This window comes from Arachis ipaensis, chromosome B03 (genome assembly GCF_000816755.2).
Source record: "Arachis ipaensis cultivar K30076 chromosome B03, Araip1.1, whole genome shotgun sequence".
Taxonomy (NCBI): Eukaryota; Viridiplantae; Streptophyta; class Magnoliopsida; order Fabales; family Fabaceae; genus Arachis; species Arachis ipaensis.
The window spans coordinates 48988472-48995361 of record NC_029787.2 but is presented as its reverse complement, the minus strand read 5'-3'; positions in this window follow the sequence as shown (position 1 = coordinate 48995361).

Genomic DNA, 6890 nt, shown 5'->3' with positions numbered 1-6890 from the left:
AGAAAGTTATTTTTGCACATATACAAAGCTGTCTTTGTAAATTGGTTGTTGTAGATTCGTTAACCGTTGGATCGAGCTCAAATTTGAACAGTATATTTCAGACACTTGGTTCTTCGTCTTCACTTTTTGGATCTTCAATTAGATATCTGTAGCAGGAGATATTAGCCATGCACATGAGCTTTGTTTTTATAGTATTTACATCTTCTTGTTCTTATTTTGTAAGTGTTCGGTAAGTCGGGTACCGGACGGTTCGGGTTGATATCCTGTTTGATGAAGGGGGTCTCGCTTGGTCATAAGTCACCGGGCTGGAGTAGACGACGTCCTGGGCACTTTGCGTGAGGAGGGGGGTGTCACCTGCAAAGACACTCCGACGCTCTAGTCAGTAAAGTGTGCAGGTGAAAAATGGATGAATAGTATGTGACGTACCTTGGGGGAAGGGTATGACCTTCCCCATATATACCGTGTCAGAGGTGGGCCCATCAAGGACAGGCCCACCTTCCTCAATGCTTCCTTCGCGCTGTAACAAAGCTGTCAGGGACGCGTGTCCGGGTCGGCGACTGAGCGCGTCGCTCCTGACCGTTTGGGTCGGGTGGTAATCGGGTCGGGCTGGCCCGTAAATGGTTTGGTCCAGGCCGTAACAGTGCCCCCAACGCGCCAGCAATGATCGTGAAGGTGGTTGGTGGCGTGTTATCTCTTATTTCGTGTGTTGTTGCCAGGTCGGCCGCCCGTGGAGGGGACGTGCCCCTTGCGTGCGTCTGTTTGTTGCTGAGGTGACCGTTTGTCGACTCGTTCCTCGCGCGGAGCATTAAATACTCATAATGGGTTGAAAACCCCGCGTGCAAAGACTATTTTGCCCCCAGGCCTTTCGCGCTTCTTCAGTGGCAGTTTTAAACAGTTTTGTATTTGTTCTCCTCTCATATCCTCACTTCCACCATCTCCATCATCTTCTCCTTCTGAGTTCCCAGAGTGTCACTTCTGCATTTTTGTGCATTCGCTCTCCTTCCTCCTCCTTCGAATCTTCGCAATCAGTCCAGGTAAGCATTCTCTTTGTTCTTTTCTTCGTGTTTATTTTGTTGTTCTTCTGCATGCATGCTGTTTGCTTGGTTTTGTATGATAGGTGGCCTTTTAGTGTCAAATAGGTGCGTTAGGGGGGTTGCCATTCCAGGGTAGGATTTTATTTGGATTTTGCTTTTAGCCATGCTTGATCTTAGCTATTGAATAGGACAAATGTAGTTTCTAGGCTTTTTCCGGATTCCCGACCTCGTAGACTAATGGAGTGGTACCCCACTGTAGGTATGCCTCGCATTGTTTCTCGGGCCTCTCCCTCCGCCATGAACTGCGACCCCTACGCCTGGGTGACTTCCAACGTGAAGGGCTCGCCAAATCAGATGGACGAGGGGGAGCTAACGGAGTTCCGCCAAGGCGAGTACTTGTGCGGAGGGACAGACGAGGAAGCCAATTATGACGTCTTTGTTCCTACCCCCAATGAACGGCTATATGAGCTTAACTTCCATTCCCCTCGGGTCCCCGACTGGATCTGGTTTTATAAATACATGTTCACCCAGGTGGGGATTCGTATCCCATTTTCTCCTTTTCAAATGGTGCTTCTTAACCGGATCTCCGTGGCACCGTCGTAACTGCATCCGAACATCTGGAGTTGCCGGTATCTGTTGATGTCTTTCTTTTTTTCTTCAACCTCACGTATCCTTCCAAGGAGGGGAAAGCGAGGAAAGGGTTTATGTCCTTCCGATCTGCCCAGGGTCGGAGGATCTTCGGCTTGTTCGAGGACTCTTATCATGGGTTTAAAGACAAATATTTTAAGGTGCGTCCGGTCAAAGGTCGTCACCCCTTTTGGTTGTCGTTAGAAGGGGAGCGCCTTATTCTGACGTACTAGAGCTTTGGGGCGGGATCCAACACATTTATTAAGGTGTCTTATAAGGGGATGTCCGCTGTGGATAAGAGGGTTGATGAGCGGATAATTTATACGCTTTTTGGCATTGTTTTTAGTATGTTTTTAGTAGAATCTGGTTACTTTTAGGGATGTTTTCATTAGTTTTTATGTTAAATTCACATTTCTGGACTTTACTATGAGTTTGTGTGTTTTTCTGTGATTTCAGGTATTTTCTGGCTGAAATTGAGGGACTTGAGCAAAAATCAGATTCAGAGGTTGAAGAAGGACTGCTGATGCTGTTGGATTCTGACCTCCCTGCACTCAAAGTGGATTTTTTGTAGCTACAGAACTCAAAATGGCGCACTTCCAATTGCGTTGGAAAGTAGAAATCCAGGGCTTTCCAGTAATATATAATAGTTTATACTTTGCCCAAGTTTAGATGACGCAAATTGGCATTCAACGCCAGCTCTCTGCCCAATTCTGGCGTCCAACGCCAGAAACAAGTTGCAAAGTGGAGTTCAACGCCCAAAATGGCACAAAAGCTGGCGTTCAACTCCAAGAATGACCTCTCCACGTGTAGACTTCAAGCTCAGCCCAAGCACACACCAAGTGGGCCCCGGAAGTGGATTTATGCATCAATTACTTACTTCTGTAAACCCTAGTAGCTAGTTTATTATAAATAGGGCTTTTTATTATTGTCTTTGAACATCTTCGGATCATCTTTTGATCATTTTTAGATCTCTAGACCTCCATGGGAGGCTGGCCACTCGGCCATGCTTACCCTATATTCACTTATGTATTTTCAAACGGTAGAGTTTCTACACTCCATAGATTAAGGTGTGGAGCTCTGCTGTTCCTCAAAGATTAATGCAAAGAACTACTGTTTTTCTATTCAATTCAACTTATTCCGCTTTAAGATATTCATTCGCACTTCAACCTGAATGTGATGAACGTGACAATCATCACCATTCCCTATGAACGCGTGCCTGACAACCACTTCCGTTCTACCCTCGACTGAATGAGTATCTCTTGGATCTCTTAATCAGAATCTTCGTGGTGTAAGCTAGATTGATGGTGGCATTCATGAGAATCCGGAAAGTCTAAACCTTGTCTGTGGTATTCCGAGTAGGATTCAGGGATTGAATGACTGTGACAAGCTTCAAACTCCCGAGTGCTGGGCGTAGTGATAGACGCAAAAGGAGGGTGAATCCTATTCCAATATGATCGAGAACCTCAGATGATTAGCCGTGCTGTGACAGAGCATTTGGACCATTTTCACAAGAGGATGGGATGTAGCCATTGACAACGGTGATGCCCTTACATAAAGCCAGCCATGAAAAGGAGTAGGATTTATTGGATGAAGGCAGCAGGAAAGCAGAGGTTCAGAGGAACGAAAGCATCTCTATGTGCTTATCTGAAATTCTCACCAATGATTTTCATAAGTATTTCTATCCTTCTTTTATTATTTAATTTCGAAAACTCCATAATTATTTTATATCCGCCTGACTGAGATTTACAAGGTGACCATAGCTTGCTTCATACCAACAATCTCCGTGGGATCGACCCTTACTCACGTAAGGTTTATTACTTGGACGACCCAGTGCACTTGCTGGTTAGTTGTATCGAAGTTGTGACAAATTATGAATTGAGATTAGAGCACCAAGTTTTTGGAGTCATTACCAGAGATCACAATTTCGTGCACCAAGTTTTTGGCGCCGTTGCCGAGGATTGTTCGAGTTTGGACAACTGACGGTTCATCTTGTTGCTTAGATTAGGTAATTTTCTTTTTGTTTTCTTTTCAAAAAATTTTCAAAAATCTTTCAAAAATTTCTCCTTTTTTTTCGAAAAAAAATTTTAAATAAAAATGTTTTCAAAAATATATTTTTCTTCAGAATTTTTAAGAATGAATTCTAGAGTTTCATGAAGCATGTTGAAGCATGTTGGCTATAAAACCATGTCTAAATTCTTTTGGATAGAGGTTTTGGCTTAAAATTGAATGAATTACTCTCAAATTCATGCTAAAGATTGACTGGCTATCAAGCCATGTCTAACCCTCAGATTGGAGCTTTAGACTAAGATTGTAAGATTCCTGGAATTCATATTAAAAAATTTTGGAATCTTTATTTTTCTTTTTCAAATAATTTTTGAAAAATCCAAAAAAAAATCATAAAATCATAAAAAATCAAAAAAATTATTTTATGTTTCTTGTTTGAGTCTTGAGTCAAGTTGAAAGTTTGGTGTCAATTGCATGTTCATCTTGCATTTTTCGAAAATTCATGCATTCATAGTGTTCTTCATGATCTTCAAGTTGTTCTTGGTAAGTCTTCTTGTTTGATCTTGATGTTTTCATGTTTTGTGTCTTTTCTTGTTTTTCATGTGCATTTTTGCATCCATAGAGTCTAAACATGAAAGATTTCTAAGTTTGGTGTCTTGCATGTTTTCTTTGCGTATAAAAATTTTCAAAAATAAGTCTTGATGTTCATCTTGACATTCAAAGTGTTCTTGGTGTTCATCTTGACATTCATGGTGTTCTTGCATTCATCACATACTTTGATCCAAAATTCTCATGCATTGCATCATTTTGCATGTTTTTCTCCCTCATCATTAAAAATTCAAAAATCAAAAAAATATCTTTCCCTTTTTCTCTCTCAAAATTTCGAAAATTAGATTTGACTTTTTCAAAAATTTTTAAAAATCTAGTTGTTTCTTATGAGTCAAATCAAATTTTCAATTTAAAAATCTTATCTTTTTCAAAAATTTGATTTCAAAATACCTTTTCTAACTTCCTAACTTCTTATCTTTTCAAAATTTGTTTCAACTAACTAAATAACTTTTTGTTTGTTTCTTATCTTTTTCAAAACTACCTAACTAACTCTCTCTCTCTCTCTCATTTTTGAAAATATCTCCCCTCTTTTTTAAAAATTCTTTTTAATTAACTAATTATTTTAATTTTTGATTTTAATTTTCGAAAACTAACCTTTTTCAAAAACTATTTTCGAAAATCACTAACCTTTTTCAAAAATAATTTTCGAAAATCCTTCTCCCTCATCTCCTTCTAATTATTTATTCATCTACTAACACTTCTCTTCATCCCACATCACTGCTCCTATCCTTACCCTTGTGTTTGGATTCTTCATTTTTCTTCACCCCTATTCATTTTCTTCTTCTACTAACAATAAGGAACCTCTTTACTGTGACATAGAGGATTCCTCTTCTTTTCTTGTTCTCTTCTCTTTCTTATGAGCAGGAACAAGGAAAAAGGCATTCTTGTTGAAGCTGATCCAGAACCTGAAAGGACTCTGAAGAGGAAGCTGAGAGAAGCTAAATTACAACAATCCAGAGACAACCTTATTGAAAATTTCGAACAAGTAAAGGAGATGGCAGCCGAACCCAACAACAATAATGCAAGGAGAATGCTTGGTGACTTTACTGCACCAAATTCCAATTTATATGGAAGAAGCATCTCCATTCCTGCCATTGGAGCAAACAACTTTGAGCTGAAACCTCAATTAGTTTCTCTGATGCAGCAGAACTGCAAGTTTCATGGACTTCCATCTGAAGATCCTTTTCAGTTCTTAACTGAATTCTTGCAGATATGTGATACTGTTAAGACTAATGGAGTAGATCCTGAAGTCTACAGGCTCATGCTTTTCCCTTTTGCTGTAAGAGACAGAGCTAGAATATGGTTGGACTCTCAACCTAAGGATAGCCTGAACTCTTGGGATAAGCTGGTCAAGGCTTTCTTAGCCAAGTTCTTTCCTCCTCAAAAGCTGAGTAAGATTAGAGTGGATTTTCAAACCTTCAGACAGAAAGAAAGTGAATCCCTCTATGATGCTTGGGAGAGATACAAGGAACTGACCAAAAAGTGTCCTTCTAACATGCTTTCAGAATGGACCATCCTGGATATATTCTATGATGGTCTGTTTGAATTAGCTAAGATGTCATTGGATACTTCTGCAGGTGGATCCATTCACCTAAAGAAAACTCCTGCAGAAGCTCAAGAACTCATTGACATGGTTGCTAATAACCAGTTCATGTACACTTCTGAGAGGAATCCTGTGAGTAATGGGACGCCTATGAAGAATGGAGTTCTTGAAATTGATACTCTGAATGCCATATTGGCTCAGAATAAGATATTGACTCAGCAAGCCAATATGATTTCTCAGAGTCTGAATGGAATGCAAGCTGCATCCAACAGTACTCAAGAGGCGTCTTCTGAAGAAGAAGCTTATGATCCTGAGAACCCTGCAATAGTAGAGGTAAATTACTTAGGTGAACCTTACGGAAACACCTATAACCCATCATGGAGAAATCATCCAAATTTCTCATGGAAGGATCAAAAGCCTCAACAAGGCTTTAATAATGGTGGAAGAAACAAGTTTAACAACAGTAAACCTTTTCCATCATCCACTCAGCAACAGACAGAGAACTCTGAACAAAATACCTCTAATTTAGCAAACTTAGTCTCTGATCTATCTAAGGCCACTGTGAGTTTCATGAATGAAACAAGGTCCTCCATTAGAAATTTAGAAGCACAAGTGGGCCAGCTGACTAAAAGGATCACTGAAATCCCTCCTAGTACTCTCCCAAGTAATACAGAAGAAAATCCAAAAAGAGAGTGCAAGGCCATTGAATTAATTACCATGGCCGAACCTGTAAGAGAAGAGGAGGACGTGAATCCCAAGGAGGAAGGCCTCCTGGGACGTCCAGTGATCAATAAGGAGCTTTCCTCTGAGGAACCAAAAGAATCTGAGGCTCAACTAGAGACCATAGAGATTCCATTAAACCTCCTTATGCCATTCATGAGCTCTGATGAGTATTCCTCTTCTGAAGAGAATGAGGATGTCACTGAAGAGCAAGTTGCCAAGTTCCTTGGTGCAATCATGAAGCTGAATGCCAATTTATTTGGTAATGAGACTTGGGGAGATGAACCTCCCCTGTTCACCAATGAACTAAATGCATTGGATCAACTGAGATTGCCTCAGAAGAAACAGGATCC